Source organism: Ranitomeya imitator, chromosome 1 (genome assembly GCF_032444005.1).
Source record: "Ranitomeya imitator isolate aRanImi1 chromosome 1, aRanImi1.pri, whole genome shotgun sequence".
NCBI lineage: Eukaryota > Metazoa > Chordata > Amphibia > Anura > Dendrobatidae > Ranitomeya > Ranitomeya imitator.
Window position 1 is genome coordinate 163,515,191 of NC_091282.1, and position 24,364 is coordinate 163,539,554.

Below are 24,364 nucleotides of genomic sequence, written 5' to 3' on the forward strand. Positions count from 1 at the left end.
TTATCTTACTTTCTAGTCACACATTTTTTTTCACAAATGTAACACAGGAAAAACAAACGTGATTTACCTGTGAAAAATGAACAGTTAAGAAAGTAAACCCCAAAACAAAGTTGTGTTCCTGTTTTAAATCAATTTTGGATAACAATTTTCTGTAGATGAAAAAGTGTCCTATTTATCATGAAATAATATCTGCATTTGGCTTAAATCGGACTGAAGAGACTGAAAGCCAACCTTGTGGTACACTATTTCACACACCAAGCATACACTGTGCGTGTTCTGAAAAGATGTGGAGATAGCAGCCAAACCTGTATTTCCAGTTTCCTCATAAGTCTGCATAATTCACCTAGTTGTTACTAAACAAAGAATATTTTCCTGAGGTTACGCTCACACTAGTGTCGATTCTGGAATGCAAGAGAATCAGGCAGATTATGCTAATGTCACTCGGCTCAGTCAGAGTTTGAGCCAAGTGTCATCCGAGTGTGATACGATTCTCTCGAATCGCAGCACAGGTGAGGAGAAGATGGAGAACTTAATTTCTCCATCTTCTCCATTGTCTCTGTGAGCATACATCTGACTGCACTCGGATAACATCCGAGTACAGTCCGATGTTTCACACGCAGTCATAGACTTATATAGATGCACATGATCCAAATACATCGGAGCCACTCAAAGCATGCTGCCATCGTTTTTGGCATGAATTGGCATGAGAAAATAATCACAGATCTGCACTGCCCCATATTATAACATTGGGCCGAGTGCTATCCGATAAAACATTCCACATTCAGATGGAAAAGCGGAATTCACATTCAAAACGGATGCACATTCAGCTGAAGTGTATTGCAGCGCACAGACCCATCCAGTCCATGTGCCGCAACACACGCTGCCTGCCAATCACAGGCCTGTAACTGCAGTCGGCATGCACGTGACCGAGGGCGCATGGCAGTGAAATCATATGCTCCTGTCACCTGCATGCTGAAGTCAGCTACCAGCTTCAGAAGAGGATGCCACATGGTGGGGGGGTGGGGGAAAGGTGAGTTTAATGGTTTAAATTTTTTTTAAATCAGCGAGTGCATGGTTCCCATGGCCATACTGCTGAATGTATGACTATGGGCTGTGCATTATGCAATATGAAGGACTATGGGCTGTGCATTATACTACATGTATGACTGGGATGTGTCTTATATTACATGTTTGACTATGGACTGTACATTATATTACATGTATGACTAAGGGCTGTGCATTATATTACATGGATGACTATGGGCTGTGCATTATACAACATGTATGACTATGGGCTGTGCATTATATTACATTTATGACTATGGATTGTGCATTATTATTATTATAATTATTATAACGCCATTTATTCCATGGCGCTTTACATGTGAGGAGGGGTATACATAATAAAAACAGGTACAATAATCTTAAACAATTCAAGTCACGACTGGTACAGGAGGAGAAAGGACCCTGCCCGCGAAGGCTCACAATCTACAAGTGCCAGAATAGGCGCATCTTCCAGATGTGCCTTTTCTGGGGTGGCTGGGGGCAGATGTTTTTAGCCAGGGGGGGCCAATAACCGTGGACCCTCTCCAGGCTATTAATATCTGCCCTCAGTCACTGGCTTTACTATTCTGGCGGAGAAAATTGTGCGGGAGCCCACGCCAATTTTTTCCGCCATTTAACCCCTTAATTTAATAGCTAGAACGGCCAAATTTTGCATAGACACACTACTGACATTAGTAGTGTGGAATATGCAAAAAAAAATGGGGAGAAGACATGGTTTACTGTATGTAAACCAGGTCTCAAATCATGTCGGGTTTTAGGAAGGAGAAAGCAGAAGCCGGCAATTAAATTACCGGCTTTCTGCTATATCGCGCTGGATGAAATATTAATATATATACATATATGTGTCTACTGACATATATATATATATATATATATATATATATATATAGACAGTATATATGTTTGTTTGTTTTTGACACATGGATCCCTTGTATTGGCGTATGTTGGTTTTGCAAGCCTGCGATAAAAACACGCAGTACGGATGCCATACGGATGTCACACGGATCATTTGATGCGAGAAAATCGCATCCTCGCACTGCACTCGGATCACTGTTTTGTAAAAATTTTTGCGATTCTCCTCCGTCAAAAACGGACCGTTTTTTTATACGTTGTGTGTGTCCCCGGCCTAATGGGGAGCCAGTGAAGGGATTGACAGAGGGAAGAGGCCGGGGATTAGCGGGGGGACAGGTGGATTAGTCAGGCAGCAGAGTTTAGAATAGATTGGAGGGGTGCGAGAGTGTTAGAGGGGAGGCCACATGTATGACTCTTGGCTGTGCATTTTACTGTATGGAGGACTATGGGCTGTGCATTATACTTTATGGATGAATATGAGGTACATTATACTACCTTGATTATGGGCTTTGCATTATATTACATGGATGACTATGGACTGCATTTACTATTTGGGGGACTATGGGCTGTGCGTTGTACTGTATGGAGGACTATGGGGTCGCATTATACTTGATGGAGGAGTATGAGGGGTACATTATATTATACAGAGGACTATGGGGGTGCATTACAGTGGCATGTAAAAGTTTGGGCACCGCTGGTCAAAATTACTGTTATTGTGAACAGTTAAGCAAATTGAAGATGAAATTATCTCTAAAAGGCCTAAAGTTAAAGATGTAGACTGTGAGCTCTCGCGAGCAGGGTCCTCTCTCCTCATGTACTTGTGTGTGCCTTGTTTTACTCATGTTTATTGTACTTGTCATGGAATAAATGGCGCTATAAAAATGTATGCTGCTCCATGCACCGACCTCTGGCTATGGCTGCCGTCACACTAGCAGTATTTGGTCAGTATTTTACATCAGTATTTGTAAGCCAAAACCAGGAGTGGAACAATTAGGCCGGGGACACACACAACGTATAAAAAAACGGTCCGTTTATGACGGACGAGAATCGCACAAATGTTACCAAAACAGTGATCCGTGTGCAGTGCGAAGATGCGATTTTCTCGCATCAAATGATCCATGTGACATCCGTGTGACATCCGTGTGACATCCGTATGGCATCCGTATGGTGAGATTTTCTCACACACTTGCAAAATGAGCAAATAATGGCTGAGCCTTTCCTGTCACCTGCCCAATGCCTGAGAATTTCTCGCAAGTCACACTGATGGTCCGTGTGCTGTGCTATTTTTTCTCACCCCCATAGACTTTCATTGGCGATTCTCGGCCGAGAAACGCTGACAATCGCAGCATGCTGCGATTTCACTCGGATCCTGAATACGGCCGAGAAAATATCGGATGATGGGAGCTGCCCCATAGATTAACATTGGGACGAGTGCTATGCGATTTTTTATCGCATTGCACTCGTCCGTATTACGGTCTAGTGTGACCCCGGCCTTAGAGGAAAAGTATAATAGAAACATATGCACCACTTCTGTAATTATCACCCACTCCTGGTTTTGGCTTACAAATACTGATGTAAAATACTGACCAAATACTGCTAGTGTGACGGCTGCCTATATCCTGACTACTATCCTTGCTTATCCTCAAGATCCCACTGCTGCTCCGTGTACCGACCTCAGGCTACATCCTGACGATGCTACCTGCCGCTGTTGCCCCTAGTGGTTGGAATATCACTACTCCAATTCAGGTCAGTGGTTAACAGAATAATCTCGCACACAAAATGGAGTCTGTTACAGCCCAACAGGCAACAAGTCGCTGAACTTCAGAATTTTGGTGCTGCATACCAAGAAAAAAAATTAAGTTGCAAACACAGGGGTTGGGTCAGCAATAATAAATTATTGAGTTGCAGAGGCAACTTCTGGATTTGAGCAACTCGGGCTCGGAATTAAACGCACGTATGTCGCTGCTGCAAAATTATCTTGGATTCCTTAATCAATGTAGTATCTATTTCCAGATGCAACCTTCTCAGTTTAATCTCCTTACTGATGAGCCTCACCTTATGGGCTCCTGCTCACTTGCGAGAAATATGTGCGAGTCTCGCATGTTAAAACCAAGCTCTGGTGCCGCCACTTCAGAGCGGAGCATGTGGCTGCATACAGTAGCGTAACTACAAAGTGAGGGGCCCCGATGTGAACTTTCAAATGGGGCCCCCCGCGCCAAAATATTTCCCACCGAAATTCACATTTTCCCTATTCATTTCGCACACTATAGTTGTGTTGCAATGTTGTATAGTCTGACCTAATACTGCCCTGTACTCGCTGAGAAAAATGATTTTAGAACTAACATGTCCCTATAGTAATATGTCCTCCCTCGCTCTAATTCCAAGCGCACTCCCGGCGTTTGAACTCTGTGTGCTGTTTCTTCCTGGTATGATGCTGCAGTGCGTCATTTCCGGACCTGTGCAGTGTGGGAGTGTATTGGGTGTACTGGTTGGCTCCGGAGCATGCGCACTGCACATTCTGATGCTGGCGAGTACACGCAATACTCCCCCACAGTGCACATGCTGGGCTCTGCCCACAGCCGTGTACCATTCTTCCCGACTCGGAAATTTACAGCCCGTACACACACGGCTTCGCTCCGAGAACCCGTACACACACGGCTCTGCTCCGTACACCTTGTACACATGCGGCTCTGCTCCGTACACCTCACACACAGCTCAGCTTCGTACACTCCATACACACGCTTCTCCGCTCCGTCCACCCAGTACGCACGTTGCTCCGCTCCATACACCCCATATATACACGAATCCACTCACCTCATTCACCCTCGGCTCAACTTTGTAGACCTCGTACACACCTGACTCCGCTCCGTACACCTCTATCACATTGCTCCACTACACACATACACGGCTCCGCTCTGTACACCTTGTACACACACGGCTCTGTTACATAAACATCCCCTCATTCAGCACCATGACAATCAAGCACAGCAGAGTCCTGCATAGTGCATACACTGAGGCCACTGATCATGTGACCCCTGACTCCAGGGCCGGCTCCAGGTTTTCGAGGGCCCCGGGCGAAAGAGTCTCAGTGGGCCCCCCCCTTTAACACATACCCTGATTTATGATGCACAGATACGGCAGAGAAATATAGGTATAGTACAATGCCAGATTTCACTTCTTACATGAGTGACAGCTATTGTAAATTCTGCAGTGTATATATACAGGACAGGAGGAGTGGTACTGTGCAGTGTATATATACAGGAGGAAAGGTGCTGTGCAGTGTATATATATACAGGAGAGGTGCTGTGCAGTGTATACATACAGGAGGAAAGGTGCTGTGCAGTGTATATATACAGGAGGAAAGGTGCTGTGCAGTGTATATATACAGGAGGAAAGGTGCTGTGCAGTGTGCATATACAGGAGGAAAGGTGCTGTGCAGTGTATATATACAGGAGGAGCGGTACTGTGCAGTGTATATATACAGGGGGAGAGGTGCTGTGCAGTGTATATATACAGGAGAGGTACTGTGCAGTGTATATATACAGGGGGAGAGGTGCTGTGCAGTATATATATAGAGGAGAGGTGCTGTGCAGTGTCGTGAGCAGGGCGTTGTTGTATCAGAAAATCTTTTCTGTTTTGAGTTTTTCTATGAAACAAAGACTTTTCTACATAAACAACGTTGTTTGGTTTTGCGGCCCTAACAGATCTGTGCTACAAAGTAACAGGCGGCTCGGGCATTAATGAGGGACCTGATGCTAAATCCTTTCCACAAACCCTAATGACCCAATTAGTGCCCCATCATTAGAAGCTCATTAAACGCCTCCCTGTCCCAAGCAGTCATGTACAATATGGGGGGATCCTGCAGCCCACCCCCTGACTGCTCCATACCATACACTGCCCTCTGTCGCGCTCACTATTATCCTGTGCATTTCTCCTTCATCGTTACCCCATGTTACCCTTGTCACCCCCCACTACAGAGTACCAGGGTAGCCAATGTCACCCCCTCCCGGACCCTAATGGCAGCAGGAAATGTCTTCTCCTCTATTGGGTTGGAACCTGATTTAATCAAGGAATAATGTGGATTTGTTGCCGGTGGCTGCAGGGGAAGGGTTAAGTGATGCCATGTCCTTGGTGGGAGCAGTGGCAGCTGCTGGGACCTGGACAGACACAACCAATGTTGCTGAGAAAACAAACAGGTGACCGACAGCACTCAATTATGCGGGCGCTCGTTCCATATCCAGGGACCCTCCTGTATAACACGTCAATATCCTCACAAAGGAACAGCGCTCCACCGGGTATAATAATCCAAAAGAAAACTTTATTCAGCCATATAACATCAGCAACGTTTCGACCATATGCTGGTCTTTTTCAAGCATACAAACATGGCGGCAGGGCGGTCTTAAATAGTGTGGACACCATGCAGGGGGCCAATCACCATTCAGTGCCACCCACCTTACTTCTTAATATAAACTTACAAAATATCAGACATCAGACATTGGTACATATATACAAATAACAATTAAAAACATTATCACCATTGCAATAATTATATTAATCCATATAGAATCATCCAGAGAGCGCTTTGTTTACATTTCTTCTCCATAAGTCTCTTTGTTTCTTCGTTGCCATGGTGCTCAACGGCCAATCAGAAGCCCCTTCTGTTATGTTCCTTCTTAACTATGTATCAGATTGGCGCCAAGAATATCATTCAGCCAATCCGTATACTCCTTATATTCTGGCCCTCGCAGCTCCCCCAATCAAAATCATTTATATGACGTACATCACCGGCATCTGTCGGCGTCTATACTAAGTATCGGGCGGTTGGGTAGTGAGGCGCACGCGCACCAGCGCGACCCAGGGGCATGCCACGTCACAACCAGTGAACGAAGACACGCCCAAGGATGACGCAGGCCTGCGCTGCACCACCACATATCAGCGTCTCCGAGGGAATATCAGGGGAGGTAGTAACGCGTCTCCATGGAGACTCCTCCAGTCGGCGAGCAGGGCCGTGGAGCAAGGGCGCAGGCGCGCCATGTCAGGGCCAAGCCTCTTCTGGAATACCCTTCTGAGGCACGCCCCCACATGACGCAACTCCGCGTAACCCAGCAACCACCCCATACATACGCCGAGCAGGAAGGTGACCAGGGCGCTGTACCTGCCTATAAGTGGGCACTTAGTGACATAACCAGTGCTACCTTCTTCTATCATCATTACCATGGCTCTATACATTATATATTATACATTAATACATCGATTAATATAAGAATAACCATAACACCCTTGTGAAAAAAAAAAAAACATCGAATAAATACAGGCCAATCACATAGGGGCTGTCGGGAATCAGGAATAGGACAATGTCCAAAAAGAACAGCATTATTATACAGATAATCCGCATCTTAATCCATTTCATTACTTTATCTTCATCCATATCCATTCACCGACTGTCCCATGTGTGGCTCCACTAAAAAACATATAGGAAAACAATTAAAATCTCCATATCTGAAGCAGTAAAAACAAATGACGACTGCAAATATAGCTAAAGGGGCGATAGATTCAATGTGTACACATCTGAAGATTAAAATCTATATTTAAACCTCCTGGTTGTAATGAACCCAGGGTATATATCCATTTCATTTCTTTTTAACATTTGTAATCTATCGCCTCCCCTCCTTAGTACAGGTACATTGTCTATGACTCTGAATCTAAGTTGATTCACCGAATGTTTTCTCTCAATAAAATGTTTTGGCACAGGCAGCTCCATAAGTCCTGTTCTGATCGTACTTTTATGTTTAATTGTGCGGGCTTTCACTTCCATAGTGGTCTCCCCTATGTAAGCAAGCCCGCATGGACAGGTAATACTAATCATATAAATGACATAGCTTGATGTACACGTATATCTCTCCTTTAGAAAAAAACTTTTTTCCTGTACGGGGATGGCAAAAAAACTCTCCTTTAATCAGGTTATTGCAACAGGTGCAACCCAGGCACGGGAAATTCCTGTATCTCGGTGCACTCAAAACTCTTTGGCCCAATGATCTAGAGGTACCCACATCAGATTTGACTAATTTATCACTAAGGTTCCTACCCCTTCTATAGGACATCATAGGGGGTGATTTAAAGCCTGTCACTTGAGGTAACCCTCGTTGTAGGAGGGCCCAATGTTTCTTGATCACCCCACTTATACGATTACTTATCGAGCTGTATGTGGAGACAAAAGGAATGCGATCACTTACATTTCTTGAAGAAGGTTTTTTACGGACACTTTCCCTTGTAGAATTACGGGCCTTATTTTTAAAGATTTCAATTTCTTTCTTAGGGTACCCTCTTGCTATAAAGTTAGAACTCATGTCCTCCAGACGTTGATCAACCACACTCTCATTGGACACTATTCTCCGTACCCTTAATAATTGACTCCATGGAAGCGAGTCAATCATTTTCCTCGGATGATTACTATCAAATGATAGCAAACTGTTTCTATCCGTATCTTTAACGAAAATGTCCGTTTTTAATCTCCCTCCTTCTTTGTAAACCAAAGTATCTAAGAATTGAATTTGAACCGCCGAATGTACCAGCGTGAATTGCAGTTCCGCATAAATCTCATATAGACTAGTGTGGAAGTCTTCTAACTCTGATAAACTCCCCTCCCAAATCAAAAAAATATCATCAATGTAGCGCCACCAAGCTCTGACGTGGCGCCAGAGGATGGAACTGTACACAAACCTGTCCTCAAATACCGCCATATAGATGTTGGCATATGTAGGGGCCACATTGGACCCCATGGCGGTACCTCTCAACTGAAGAGAAAAAAAGAAAAAAATTCCTCCTGAGGATGAGTTCCAACCAATGTTGCTGTGACTGCACAGTGTGACCTGGAGGAGAGAAGCTGAGACTCAGGAGCAGAAATCACCCACATGCCAGCACTGGGCAGAGTCCCTCCAGTCTCCAGCCTGGGGCCACGGGGCCCCAACGTACAGCCTGTTATGAACTGGTGATTCAGAACCACAATGGACCTAGTGGTTAAGAGCACACAAAGTGACCTGATAGTTACTAATAACATAGGACGAGCTCTGAGACGTGGGAACTCTGCTGACCGCAATCCCTAATCCTATCATAACACACTAGAGGTAGCCGTGGAGCTCTCCTGACCAGACCTAGGCGCCTCGGGCACAGCCTGAGAAACTAGCTAGCCCTGAAGATAGAAAAATAAGCCTACCTTGCCTCAGAGAAATTCCCCAAAGGAAAAGGCAGCCCCCCACATATAATGACTGTGAGTAAAGATGAAAATACAAACACAGAGATGAAATAGATTTTAGCAAAGTGAGGCCCGACTTACTGAATAGACCGAGGATAGGAAAGATAGCTTTGCGGTCAGCACAAAAACCTACAAACAACCACGCAGAGGGCGCAAAAAGACCCTCCGCACCGACTAACGGTACGGAGGTGCTCCCTCTGCGTCTCAGAGCTTCCAGCAAGCGAGAAAAACCAATATAGCAAGCTGGACAGAAAAAATAGCAAACAAAAGTAACACAAGCAAAACTTAGCTTATGCAGGGCAGACAGGCCACAAGAACGATCCAGGAGAGAGCAAGACCAATACTGGAACATTGACTGGAGGCCAGGAACAAAGAACTAGGTGGAGTTAAATAGAGCAGCACCTAACGACTTAACCTCATCACCTGAGGAAGGAAACTCAGAAGCCGCAGCCCCACTCACATCCACCAAAGGAAGCTCATGGACAGAACCAGCCGAAGTACCACTCATGACCACAGGAGGGAGCTTGACCACAGAATTCACAACAGTACCCCCCCCCTTGAGGAGGGGTCACCGAACCCTCACCAGAGCCCCCAGGCCGACCAGGATGAGCCAAATGAAAGGCACGAACCAGATCGGCAGCATGAACATCAGAGGCAAAGACCCAGGAATTATCTTCCTGACCATAACCCTTCCACTTAACCAGGTACTGGAGTTTCCGTCTCGAAATACGAGAATCCAAAATCTTCTCCACTATATACTCCAACTCCCCCTCAACCAAGACCGGGGCAGGAGGATCAACGGATGGAACCACAGGTGCCACGTATCTCCGCAACAATGACCTATGGAATACATTATGGATGGAAAAAGAAGCTGGAAGGGTCAAACGAAAAGACACAGGATTAAGAACCTCAGAAATCCTATACGGACCAATGAAACGAGGCTTAAACTTAGGAGAGGAAACTTTCATAGGAATATAACGAGACGACAACCAAACCAAATCCCCAACACGAAGTCGGGGACCCACACAGCGCCTGCGGTTAGCGAAACGTTGAGCCTTCTCCTGGGACAATGTCAAATTGTCCACTACATGAGTCCAAATCTGCTGCAACCTATCCACCACAGTATCCACACCAGGACAGTCCGAAGACTCAACCTGCCCTGAAGAGAAACGAGGATGGAAACCAGAATTGCAGAAAAACGGCGAAACCAAAGTAGCCGAGCTGGCCCGATTATTAAGGACGAACTCAGCCAAAGGCAAAAAGGACACCCAATCATGCTGATCAGCAGAAACAAAACATCTCAGATATGTTTCCAAGGTCTGATCGGTTCGTTCAGTTTGGCCATTTGTCTGAGGATGGAAAGCCGAGGAAAAAGACAAATCAATGCCCATCCTAGCACAAAAGGCTCGCCAAAACCTCGAAACAAACTGGGAACCTCTGTCAGAAACGATGTTCTCCGCAATGCCATGTAAACGAACCACATGCTGGAAAAACAATGGCACCAAATCAGAGGAGGAGGGCAATTTAGACAAGGGTACCAAATGGACCATCTTAGAGAAGCGATCACAAACCACCCAAATGACCGACATTTTTTGAGAGACGGGGAAATCCAAAATAAAATCCATAGAGATATGTGTCCAAGGCCTCTTCGGGACCGGCAAGGGCAAAAGCAACCCACTGGCACGAGAACAGCAGGGCTTAGCCCGAGCACAAATCCCACAGGACTGCACAAACGAACGCACATCCCGCGACAGAGACGGCCACCAAAAGGATCTAGCCACCAAATCTCTGGTAGCAAAGATTCCAGGATGACCAGCCAACACCGAACAATGAACCTCAGAGATAACTCTACTCGTCCATTTATCAGGGACAAACAGTTTCTCCGCTGGGCAACGGTCAGGTCTATTAGCCTGAAATTTTTGCAGCACCCGCCGCAAATCAGGGGAGATGGCAGACAAAAATTACCCCCTCTTTGAGAATACCCGCCGGCTCAGGCAAACCTGGAGAGTTGGGCACAAAACTACTAGACAGGGCATCCGCCTTCACATTTTTAGAGCCCGGAAGGTACGAAACCACAAAGTCAAAACGGGAGAAAAACAGCGACCAACGAGCCTGTCTAGGATTCAACCGTTTGGCAGACTCGAGATAAGTCAAGTTCTTGTGATCAGTCAAGACCACCACGCGATGCATAGCTCCTTCAAGCCAATGACGCCACTCCTCGAATGCCCACTTCATGGCCAGCAACTCTCGATTGCCAACATCATAATTATGCTCAGCAGGCGAAAACTTCCTGGAAAAGAAGGCGCATGGTTTCATCACCGAGCCATCAGAACTTCTTTACGACAAAACAGCCCCTGCTCCAATCTCAGAAGCATCAACCTCGACCTGGAACGGGAGCGAAACATCTGGTTGGCACAACACAGGGGCAGAAGAAAAACGACGCTTCAACTCCTGAAAAGCTTCCACAGCAGCAGAAGACCAATTGACCACATCAGCACTCTTCTTGGTTAAATCAGTCAACGGTTTAGCAATACTAGAAAAATTATTGATGAAGCGACGATAATAATTAGCAAAGCCCAGGAACTTTTGCAGACTCTTCAGAGATGTCGGCTGAGTCCAATCATAAATGGCCTGAACTTTAACAGGGTCCATCTCGATAGTAGAAGGGGAAAAAATTAAACCCAAAAATGAAACCTTCTGAACACCAAAGAGACACTTTGACCCCTTCACAAACAAAGAATTCGCACGCAGGACCTGGAACACCATTCTAACCTGCTTCACGTGAGACTCCCAATTATCCGAGAAGACCAAAATATCATCCAAGTATACAATCAGGAATTTATCCAGGTATGGAAGATGTCATGCATAAAGGACTGAAATACTGATGGAGCATTAGAAAGCCCGAATGGCATAACCAGGTACTCAAAATGGCCCTCGGGCGTATTAAATGCTGTTTTCCATTCATCGCCCTGCTTAATACGCACAAGATTATACGCACCACGAAGATCTATCTTGGTGAACCAACTAGCCCCCTTAATCCAAGCAAACAGATCAGACAGCAGCGGCAAGGGGTACTGAAATTTGACTGTGATTTTAGTTAGAAGGCGGTAATCAATACAAGGTCTCAGCGAACCATCCTTCTTGGCCACAAAAAAGAACCCTGCTCCCAATGGCGACGACGACGGGCGAATATGACCCTTCTCCAAGGATTCCTTTACGTAACTCCGCATAGCGGCGTGCTCAGGCACAGACAAATTAAACAGTCGACCTTTAGGAAACTTACTACCAGGAATCAAATCGATAGCACAATCACAATCCCTATGCGGAGGTAGGGCACTGGAACTTGGGCTCATCAAATACATCCCGGTAATCCGACAAGAACTCTGGGACCTTAGAAGGGGTGGATGATGAAATAGACAGAAATGGAACATCACCATGTACCCCCTGACAACCCCAGCTGGACACAGACATTGATTTCCAATCCAATACTGGGTTATGGACTTGTAGCCATGGCAACCCCAACACGACCACATCATGCAGATTATGCAACACCAAAAAGCGAATATCCTCCTGATGCGCAGGAGCCATGCACATGGTCAATTGGGTCCAATACTGAGGCTTATTCTTGGCCAAAGGCGTAGCATCAATTCCTCTCAATGGAATAGGATACTGCAAGGGCTCCAAGAAAAACCCACAGCGCCTAGCAAAGTCCAAGTCCATCAAATTCAGGGCAGCGCCTGAATCCACAAATGCCATGACAGAATAGGATGATAAAGAGCAGATCAAAGTAACGGACAAAAGAAATTTCGACTGTACCGTACCAATGGTGGCAGACCTAGCGAACCGCTTAGTGCGCTTAGGACAATCGGAGATAGCATGAGTGGAATCACCACAGTAAAAACACAGCCCATTCTGACGTCTGTGTTCTTGCCGTTCAACTCTGGTCAAAGTCCTATCGCATTGCATAGGCTCAGGTTTATGCTCAGATAATACCGCCAAATGGTGCACAGTTTTACGCTCACGCAAGCGTCGATCGATCTGAATGGCCAAAGACATAGACTCATTCAGACCAGCAGGCATAGGAAATCCCACCATGACATCCTTAAGGGCTTCAGAGAGACCCTTTCTGAAAATTGCTGCCAGCGCAAATTCATTCCATTGAGTGAGCACAGACCACTTCCTAAACTTCTGACAATATATCTCTACCTCATCCTGACCCTGACACAGAGCCAGCAAATTTTTCTCTGCCTGATCCACTGAATTAGGTTCATCATAAAGCAATCCGAGCGCCAGAAAAAACGCATCAATATTACATAATGCAGGATCTCCTGGCGCAAGGGAAAATGCCCAGTCTTGAGGGTCGCCACGTAATAAAGAAATAATGATCTTAACTTGTTGAACTGGGTCACCAGAGGAGCGGGGTTTCAAAGCCAGAAACAGTTTACAATTATTTTTAACACTCAGAAACTTAGCTCTATCTCCAGAAAACAAATCAGGAATAGGAATTCTTGGTTCTAACATAGAATTCTGAACCACAAAGTCTTGAATATTTTGTACTCTTGCAGTGAGATGATCCACACAAGAAGACAGACCTTTAATGTCCATCACTACACCTGTGTCCTGAACCACCCAAATGTCTAGGGGAAAAGAAAGACAAAACACAGTGCAGAGAAAAAAAAATGGTCTCAGAACTTCTCTTTTCCCTCTATTGAGAAGCATTAGTACTTTGGTCCTCCAGTACTGTTATGAACTGGTGATTCAGAACCACAATGGACCTAGTGGTTAAGAGCACATGGAATGACCTGATAGTTACTAATAATATAGGACGAGCTCTGAGACGTGGGAACTCTGCTGACCGCAATCCCTAATCCTATCATAACACACTAGAGGTAGCCGTGGAGTGCTCCTGACCAGACCTAGGCGCCTCGGGCACAGCCTAAGAATCTAGCTAGCCCTGAAGATAGAAAAATAAGCCTACCTTGCCTCAGAGAAATTCCCCAAAGGAAAAGGCAGCCCCCCACATATAATGACTGTGAGTATAGATGAAAATACAAACACAGAGATGAAATAGATTTTAGCAAAGTGAGGCCCGACTTACTGAATAGACCGAGGATAGGAAAGATAGCTTTGCGGTCAGCACAAAAACCTACAAACAACCACGCAGAGGGCGCAAAAAGACACTCCGCACCGACTAACGGTACGGAGGTGCTCCCTCTGCATCTCAGAGCTTCCAGCAAGCAAGAAAAACCAATATAGCAAGCTGGACAGAAAAAATAGCAAACAAAAGTAACACAAGCAAAACTTAGCTTATGCAGGGCAGACAGGCCACAAGAACGATCCAGGAGAGAGCAAGACCAATACTGGAACATTGACTGGAGGCCAGGAACAAAGAACTAGGTGGAGTTAAATAGAGCAGCACCTAACGACTTAACCTCATCACCTGAGGAAGGAAACTCAGAAGCCGCAGCCCCACTCACATCCACCAAAGGAAGCTCATGGACAGAACCAGCCGAAGTACCACTCATGACCACAGGAGGGAGCTTGACCACAGAATTCACAACAACAGCCCACAGCTCAGTTTTATCCATGGCAGCAGATCCCCTTCCTCCTGGCATCTGGTTAACCCCATTTATGCGGGTCGGATTGTTATCTTTAAGGTTTAGCAACAACCTTCATACAGATAGGAAGGGGTTAAGCTTCTTCCTACCCCACTGGTGCAGGTTTGGTGCAGCATGCATGTATTCTGGGAGAGCTGGGTGGCTGCAGGTTGCAGGCTGCACCCCACCAGCTGCTCCTCCAGACATCACCCACATTTTTAGGCAGCGGAGACAGACAGCAGCAGACTGAGCCATAAGACCAACTGCAATCAGTGCTGGATACCTTTGCACTCACTCAGTCACTGGTAGCAGCTCCTCCGGAATCTGCCTCATAAGTTCAGCAGCACTGCAGCCAGCCATGGGCGGAGATCAGAGCAGGAGAACGTGCTCTCTCCGCCCACAAACAATGTCACACTGGCTGCCTTCTCTTAACCCCTATGTGCCTGCCTGGCTGCACTGACTGAGTGAGAAGGTGCTTGTGTCAGAGCTGGCACATAGGGGTTAAGAGAACGCAGAAAGTTGTAGCACCTCCCTGCTGTGCGTCTCGGTAAGGTCCTCACAACTGTTGTAGATGTTCTAGCTGTTATGTCTCTTTCTCTCTCTGTCACCCTGATGGATAGGATAGGACAAAACCCGTATGACTGATGGCCTGAGGCTTTTTACAGGGACTCTATCACGCCCTGGCCCCCACAGTTGCCACCGTGCCTCCTATAAGGTCGGACAACTAATATGGAACTAGCTTTCCTGCCGATCTCTGGAGCCAGGCTTGCAGACGATGACTCCCTCGGTGTTCTGGCTACCAGCTTCTGCGCCTCAGAAAGGAGGCAGCCTATTACAAGGCAGAACTCCTTCTGTTTTCCTCTCCTTTTGCTATGACTTCGTTTCTCACTCTCAGCAACGCAATTCCTTTCAATGTCTCTTTCCTTGGATGCTGCCGCATTGGTAAGCAGGCGCAGCTCCGTATCCTTCTGTCTAGGCCTCTGACAGGATCCCACCCCTGTCAGGGACCCACTACCCTGGAGGAAAACACGCACACCAGAAGACTTCATACACTTCAAATTTATGCTAAGGACCTATATCTCTGCCCTTCACCTCGCCAAACAGACCTACTTCACCACCCTGATCTCCTCACTAGCCAACAACCCCAAGAAACTTTTTGACACCTTTCACTCCCTCCTCAGGCCAAAAGCACAAGCCCCTATCACAGACATCTGTGCTGATAACCTGGCCTCCCACTTTATAGAGAAAATAGACAATATCCGTCAGGAAATCCGCTCCCAATCACCAAGTTCAGTGACTCCCATTCGATCCCATCACAGAAGAAGAAGTCTCCAGGCTCTTCTCTTCTTCTCGTCCGACTACATGCACCACCGACCCCATTCCCTCACACCTTCTCCAGTCTCTCTCCAGCCGTCACAACTCACCTAACTACAATCTTTAATCACTCCCTCTCCTCTGGCATTTTCCCCTCCTCCTTCAAACACTCTATTATTACTCCATTACTAAAGAAACCCGCTCTCGACCCATCCTGCCCAAATAACTACAGACCAGTCTCCAATCTCCCCTTCATCTCTAAACTCTTGCAGCGCCTGATATACTCCAGCCTTAAGGTACCGTCACACTTAGCGACGCTGCAGCAATATAGACAACGAGCCGATCGCTGGAGCGTCACTGTTTAGGTCGCTGTAGAGACGTCAAACACAGCAACTCCAGAACGATGCAGGAGCGATCCAGTGACGTAACGGCGACTCACTTATCGTTCTCGCTGGTTGTTAGCTCCATGTAAAACATTGCTGGCATCGTTGCTTTTGCTGTCAAACATGACGATACATGCCGACCTGATGACGAAATAAAGTTCTGGACTTCTAGCTCCGACCAGCGATGGCACAGCGGGATCCAGATCGCTGCTGCGTGTCAAACACAACGAGATCGCTATCCAGGACGCTGCAACGTCACGGATCGTTGTCGTTCTCGTTGTAAAGTTGCTGAGTGTAAAGGTACCTTTACCCATTACCTCTCCACTCACTCCCTCCTAGACCCTTCACAGTCTGGTTTCCACCCCCTACATGCAGCTTTCGACACTGTTGACCACCCTCCCCTACTCTCTAGGCTCCAGTCACTAGGCATTAGGGACACTGCTCTCTCCTGGTTCTCTTCCTACCTTTCTGATCGCTCCTTCAGTGTTCTGTTCTCTGGCTCCACTTCCTCTCCTCTTTCTCTCACTGTCGGGGTACCTCAAGGCTCAATCCTTGGCCCCCTTCTCTTCTCCCTCTACACGGCCCCAATTGGACAGACCATCAGCAGATTTGGCTTTCAGTATCATCTTTATGCTGATGACACACAACTATACAGGTCATCCCCTGACCTTACCCCAGCTGTACTACAGAACGCCACTGACTCTCTGTCTGCAGTCTCCAACATCATGTCCGCTCTCTATCTGAAACTCAACCTCTCCAAAACTGAACTTCATTAATAATAATCTTTATTAATAATCTTTATTTTTGTATAGCGCTAACATATTCCGCAGCGCTTTACACCCATTATCATCACTGTCCCTGTTGGGGCTCACAATCCCTGTCAGTATGTCTCTGGAATGTGGGAGGAAACCAGAGAACCTGGAGGAAACCCACGCAAACACGGAGAGAACATACAAACTCTTTGCAGATGTTGTCCTTAGTGGGGTTTGAACCCAGGACCCCAGCGCTGCAAGGCTGCTGTGCTAACCACTGAGCCACCGTGCTGCCTATACTAACCTCCCTAAATCTGACATTTCCCTCTCCGTGGGTGGCACCATAATAACACCCCGGCAGCAGGCGCGTTGTCTGGGTGTTATGTTTGACTCCGATCTCTCCTTCACATCCCATATACAATCTTTTGCCCGCTGATGCCGCTTACACCTAAAGAACATCTCTAGAATCCGCCCTTATCTCACCATGGAAACAACAAAAACCCTCACTGTCGCCCTGCTCCGCTCCCGTCTGGACTATTGTAATGCTCTATTAATTGGCCTCCCCCTCACGCGACTTTCCCCTCTCCAGTCCATCCTTAATGCAGCAGCCAGGGTTGTCCATCTGGCTAATCATTGTCACGCTCACGTCCTGACTGGTGGGCGTGAGCTCAGGGGGTTTGTGGCCCCACTGTGCCACAAACCAGACTACCCTGGCAGGGGCGTGACTATGACAGCTGCCTGGGTTTTCACTGGAGCCTCTGATGGTGAGGTCAGGCTTGTGCAGCAGGCAGCTGCCAGGTGCTACTCCAGGGTGGTGTCTGGCTGTGGCTGCTGATCCCACTTGGAGAACAGGAACACTAGGACAGGTGCGGGCATCAGGCAGGACTGGCAGAGGCAGAGAACACAGGGATGGCAGGCACGGCAGAGAACACAGGGCTGGCAGGCACGGCAGAGAACACAGGGCTGGCAGGCACGGCAGAGAGAACACTGGACTGGCAGGAACGGCAGATAACACTGGACTGGCAGGAATGGCAGGAACACTGGACAGGCAGGAAAGGCAGGAATACAGGACTGGTTGGTGTGGTGTATGAAGGAACACGTAGGGACCTGTTCACACAGGAGGTGCAGGTATGGATATGTAGTAAGAAGAAACAGGTAGGGACCTGTTCACACTGGAGGTGCAGATAAGAAAACAAGCAGAATGGAATGAAGTATGAAGGAACAAGTTGTGACCTGTTCATACAGGAGATGCAGGTATGGAAACAAGCCAGAAGGAAAAGAGAATGAAGCAACAGGTTGGGACCTGTTCACACAGGAAGAGAAGTGCAAGGCTGCAGATAGAAGCTAAGCAGAGTAGAACCGCAAGGAATGCAGAGAGGAGCTGCAGCAAGAGATTTCTGCAGAAGCTAAGCAGAGCGGAGCCACAAGGAAAGTGGAGAGGAGCTGCAGCAAGAAATTACTGCAGAAGCTAATCAGAGCGGAACCGCAAGGAATGCAGAGAGGAGCTGCAGCAAGAGATTACTGCAGCAGCAAAAGCAGAGCGGAGCAATAAGGAATGCGGAGAGGAGCTACAGCAAGAGGTTTCTGCAGAAGCTAAGCAGAGCGGAGCCACAAGGAATGTGGAGAGGATCTGCAGCAAGAGGTTTCTGCAGCAACGGGAGCGGAGCAGAGTAGAACGGAGCAGAACTGCAGGAGTGCAGAGTAGAGAAAGCCACAAAGGTACAGAGCAGGCAGAGCCGCAAGAGTGCAGAGCGTAAGCAGACTAAAGGTACCGTCACATTTAGCGACGCTGCAGTTATCTAGACAACGATCCCGATCGCTGCAGCGTCGCTGTGTGGTCGCTGGAGAGCTGTCACACAGACAGCTCTCCAGCGACCAACTATGCGAAGTCCCCTGGTAAGCAGGGTAAACATCGGGTTACTAAGCGCAGGGCCGCGCTTAGTAACCCGATGTTTACCCTGGTTACCAGCGTAAACGTAAAAAAAACAAACACTACATACTTACATTCCGGTGTCTGTCCCCCGGCGCTGTGCTTCTCTGCACTGACTGTGAGCGCCAGCCGGAAAGCACAGCGGTGACGTCACCGCTGTGCTCTGCTTTCTGGCCGGCGCTCACAGTGCAGAGAAGCACAGCGCCGGGGGACAGACACCGGAATGTAAGTATGTAGTGTTTGTTTTTTTTACGTTTACGCTGGTAACCAGGGTAAACATCGGGTTACTAAGCATGGCCCTGCGCTTAGTAACCCGATGTTTACCCTGGTTACCAGTGAAGACATCACTGGATCGGCGTCACACACGCCAATTCAGCGATGTCTGCGGGAGTCCAGCGACGAAATAAAGTTCTGGACTTTCTGCGCCGACCAACGATGGCACAGCAGGATCCTGATCACTGCTGCCTGTCAAACACAACAATATCGCTAGCCAGGACGCTGCAACGTCACGGATCGCTAGCGATATCGTTCAGTGTGATGGTACCTTAAGAACACAAGGAAAGACACAGCAGGGAAGGAAGCCACAGACAAGGAGACCAAGATGAGACAAAGTACAGACAAGGAAATAGAACAAGACACAAGGACAAAGACACAGGGACCAGGATATTCTGCCTCCTGGAGGGCGGACAACAAGATCAAGGCAAGACAAGGAGAAAAGCCTCTAGAGAGGGAGTAACACAGAGCAAGGCCTGGCAAACTCAGAAGCTAAGCACAAACTGAGCTAACACATTGCACAGGCCCAGACCACTGGGTGGAGCTGCACTAAATACTGGAGGCCTCTTGGTAATTGGTTAGGAACAGATTAGACAGGAGCATCTGATTCCTATAAGAACCAGAGAGTTCAGGTGCCGCCCCCCTATACACACAGCCAGGCAGCATGCAGAGAGCAGAGGAACAGAACATGGAGCTGGCAAGAAACAGAAACCACATCATGGCCTGGAGCAGTGGGTAAGATAGTATGAGAGGCCATGCCGTGATGCCAGCAGAGTTGTTACAATCGTTACTCGGACGCGTCCGCTCTTCGCCAGTCATTACACTGGCTGCCCATTCATTACAGGATACAATTCAAAGTACTTGTTCTCACCCACAAAGCTCTCCATAGTGCGGCACCCCGTTACATCTCCTCCCTCATTTCTGTCTATCAGCCTAACCGACCGCTGCGCTCTGCAAATGACTTTCGACTAACCTCTGCGCTAATCCGTACCGCCTACTCCTGACTCCAAGACTTCTCCCGTGCTGCACCAATCCTCTGGAATGCTCTACCCCAAGATATTAGGACCATCCACAATTTGCATAGTTTTAGGCGCTCGCTCAAAACACATTTGTTCAGAGCAGCCTACCACGGTCACTAATCAAACTCATTTTATGCTTGTGTGTGTGTGTGTGTGTGTGTGTGTAGCCCATTCACTATCCCCATCTATCCCCCACCCTCTGAAGATGGCTGGACCATCATTGTAAATACATCATTGTAAATACACACCTGTGCTTTGTATCCCCCACCTCATTGTAGATTGTAAGCTCTTACGAGCAGGGTCGTTTTATTTCACTTTAATTATTGTATTGTTACTTATGTCTGTTGTGTTTGATACTGTTAAACTGTAAAGCGCTGCGGAATATGTTGGCGCTATATAAATAAAGATTATTATTATTATTACACGAGTGGAGCTCAGGTAGCAGCTTACTGAGTGTAGCCCAGCCAGCGTCCGCCAGACTGGTGCTGCCTGGGTGAAACCCAGCTCGCTTCTGCCTAACTTCCTGTCCAACCCACCAGTTTTTCCTGATTTTGAGGAGTGCCCTAATAGATAGGAGCATAGCTCCCCCTGGCAGACTGGAGTGTGAAGTGTGTTGTGTGGTTTGTGATACATGGTAAAGTGATCTCCTTTATTGCCTTCAGACGTAACATCACTCCCTGGTGGAAGAATTACATTACTGCAATGACCAGGACCCTGGCTGCGGGATGCCGCGCGTGCGCAGATGGAGATCGCGGTGGCCATTTTCCTGAAGCCGAGATGCAAACTCGGCTTTGGGAAAATGGCCGCCGCGATCTTTATCTGCGCACACGCGGCATCCCACGGCCATTTTCCTCAAGCCCCGTGCAGCAGAGCACTCCAACTGCGCACGCGCGGCCTCAGGAAGATGGCCGCCCCCACCGATGACAAGGGTAATAGCGCAGATCGCACGCTTTTTTCTTCACCTGCGCAGTGGATTTGGCACTTGGACATGCGCACACCACTACGCCACCAACGGAAAGCTGGGGAAGAAACAGCGATGTCACCCCGCCCACCTGACCTGACCAGCCTGATTGACAGGCGAAAACGGCGACTTTGGTAATGTATTTCGCAGCATAGGTGGGGAATCAGGGTACACTACATACACTATTGTAACGCACAGCGCAGGCCCTATTTAACAGTATTTTTATCTCAATCTGAAAAAACGGGGTGACAGGTTCCCTTTAAGGGCAAAGTTAAGTCTTTTTCTGAGGTAATGCAAAGCATTAATCACATCATCAATATTCAAGTCAATTTAAAGGTGACGTGAAGCGAGGGACCCGTGACGAACCCCCAACGTTGGACTTGGGTGAGCTAAAAGACGTGTAAAAGCCTTCTTTTGTAAAACCAGTAGAAAGCACCTTTAAGAAGGTGCAAACTATGTACAGTGGACAGTTTCTGATCATGCAACAGTCCATGATTCTGCAGTTCTTTTGATAAAATTTCTGCAAAACTTAGGATCACTTTAAGTAGGGGATCCCTTTAAAAGTTATAACCCTGGACGGGTTCAGTACTTGAATGTAGCAGCAAAAGAGGAACAGTTAACTATGTACATTCTGTGTTTCAAGGCTTATTGCAGTAACTTCCAAGGCACCAGCTGACATCGAACACTTCCTGGCTTAGGGAGGTGGGTGTCTGGATCTTCTTCTGGTTCCAAGAAGACGTCATGGGTTAATTTTTCATGTATTGTCAAGTCATTGGCTGCTATCAAAGTTTGTGTAGCCTGAGTACGGGTGTCAGTTTTAACATGGGCCACAGTAGCAGGTCCAGTAGCGGTAATTATGCATACAGTGGTAGTAGCATTAGCTTGAGAAACGATAGGTGCAGAGACCAGAGGAGTAGTGCTACGGGTCTCAGTGGTTGCAGCAGTCGGTACCACTGCAGGTTCGCATCGTTTAAGATCCTTGGCATACCAACCTTGGTCACTCCAGTGGCGGGTATAGGTCACGCTATCTCCCTTGCATAATCTCCGGGTAGAACAACCATCCCGAACATAGGACTCCACATTACAGCTGGCAACGAAGTCTTCGGTTGGTAGCCCCGATTCCTGGATGAAGCCCCAACCCCATTTTGGGTAGAAAGCTGTTACTGTCCCCAACGTCACAGGACGCGGTTTTCGGTATTTAGCCTTAGTCGTTGGTGTTTTACTTTGGCCTTTGCCCAAATTCTCTCCAGGACTGTATGTGTCGCTGATTGGTCACGGCTGGCCAGGTGCGACCAATCAGCGAAACGTGGTTTAAATCCTGCGTCAATTCGCGGCTGGACTGCATCTGTCACTGATTGGTCGCAGGATGTCAGGGGTTCGGGGCACTGGATGTCGGGTGTTCGGGGTGCAGGATATAGTACAGCCACGTAGTATATAACACAGCCACGTAGTATATAGCACAGCCACGTAGTATATAGCAGCCACATAGCATATAGCAGCAGCATATTATATAGCACAGCCACCTAGTATATAGCACAGCCAAGTAGTATATAACACAGCCAACGTACTATATAACAGACTGCCACGTAGTACATAGCAGCCACATAGTATATAGCACAGCCTGTAGTATATAGCACAGCCACGTAGTATATAGCACAGACACGTAGTATATAGCACAGCCACGTAGTATATAGCACAGCCACGTAGTATATAGCAGCCACATAGCATATAGCAGCTGCATATTATATAGCACAGCCACGTAGTATATAGCACAGCCAAGTAGTATATAACACAGCCAACGTACTATATAACAGACTGCCACGTAGTACATAGCAGCCACATAGTATATAGCACAGCCTGTAGTATATAGCACAGCCACGTAGTATATAGCACAGCCACATAGTATATAGCACAGACACGTAGTATATAGCAGTCACATAGTATATAGCAGCCACGTAGTATAAAGCAGCCACATAGTATATAGCAGCCACATAGTATATAGCAGCCAAATAGTATATAGCACAGCCACGTAGTATATAGCACAGCCACATAGTATATAGCACAGCCACGTAGTATATAGCAGCCACATAGTATGTAGCAGCCACATAGTGTATAGCAGCCACATAGTATATAGCACAGCCACGTGGTATATAGCAGCCACGTAGTATATAGCAGCCACATAGTATAACACAGCCCACGCAGTAAATAACACAGCCCACACAGTATATAACACTGTCCACGTAGTTTATATCAGTCATGCAGTATGTAACATAGCCCACGTAGTATACAGCAGTGTGGGAACCATATCTCTGTTAAAAAAATTAAAATAAAAAATAGTTATATGCTCACTCTCCGGCGTCCACCGATGCGCACGAGCGTCGAGGCTGCTGCCAGCTTCCGTTCCCAGAGATGTATTGCGAATTTACCCAGATGACTTAGCGGTCTAGCGCACATCGGTGGACGCCAGAGAGTGAGAATAGCACTTTTTTTTAATTATTTTTAACATTATATCTTTTTACTATTGATGCTGCATAGGCAGCATCAATAGTAAAAAGTTCGTCACACAGTGTTAATAGCAGCATTAACAGACTGCATTACACTGCGTTATGCCGCGGTGTAACTCAGTCTGTTTAACGGACTGCTAAAACACTATGTGGGCGGCGGGCGCTGACTGGGAGGGGAGTATGGAGTGGGCACTGACTGCAGGGAGTAGAGAGAGGCCATTTCGCGGCCAGACTGTGCCTGTCGCTGATTGGTCACGGCCACTGGCCGCGACCAATCAGCGACTTGGGATTTCCGTGACAGACAGACAAACAGACGGAAGTGCCCATTAGACGATTATATATATAGATATTTATATTTAATACAGGGCTAGATAGCATAAAAGCCGGTAATTCAATTGTCGGCTTTTGCTAAGTCCTTACCAAACCCGACAAGATATGAGACATGGTTTACATACAGTAAAC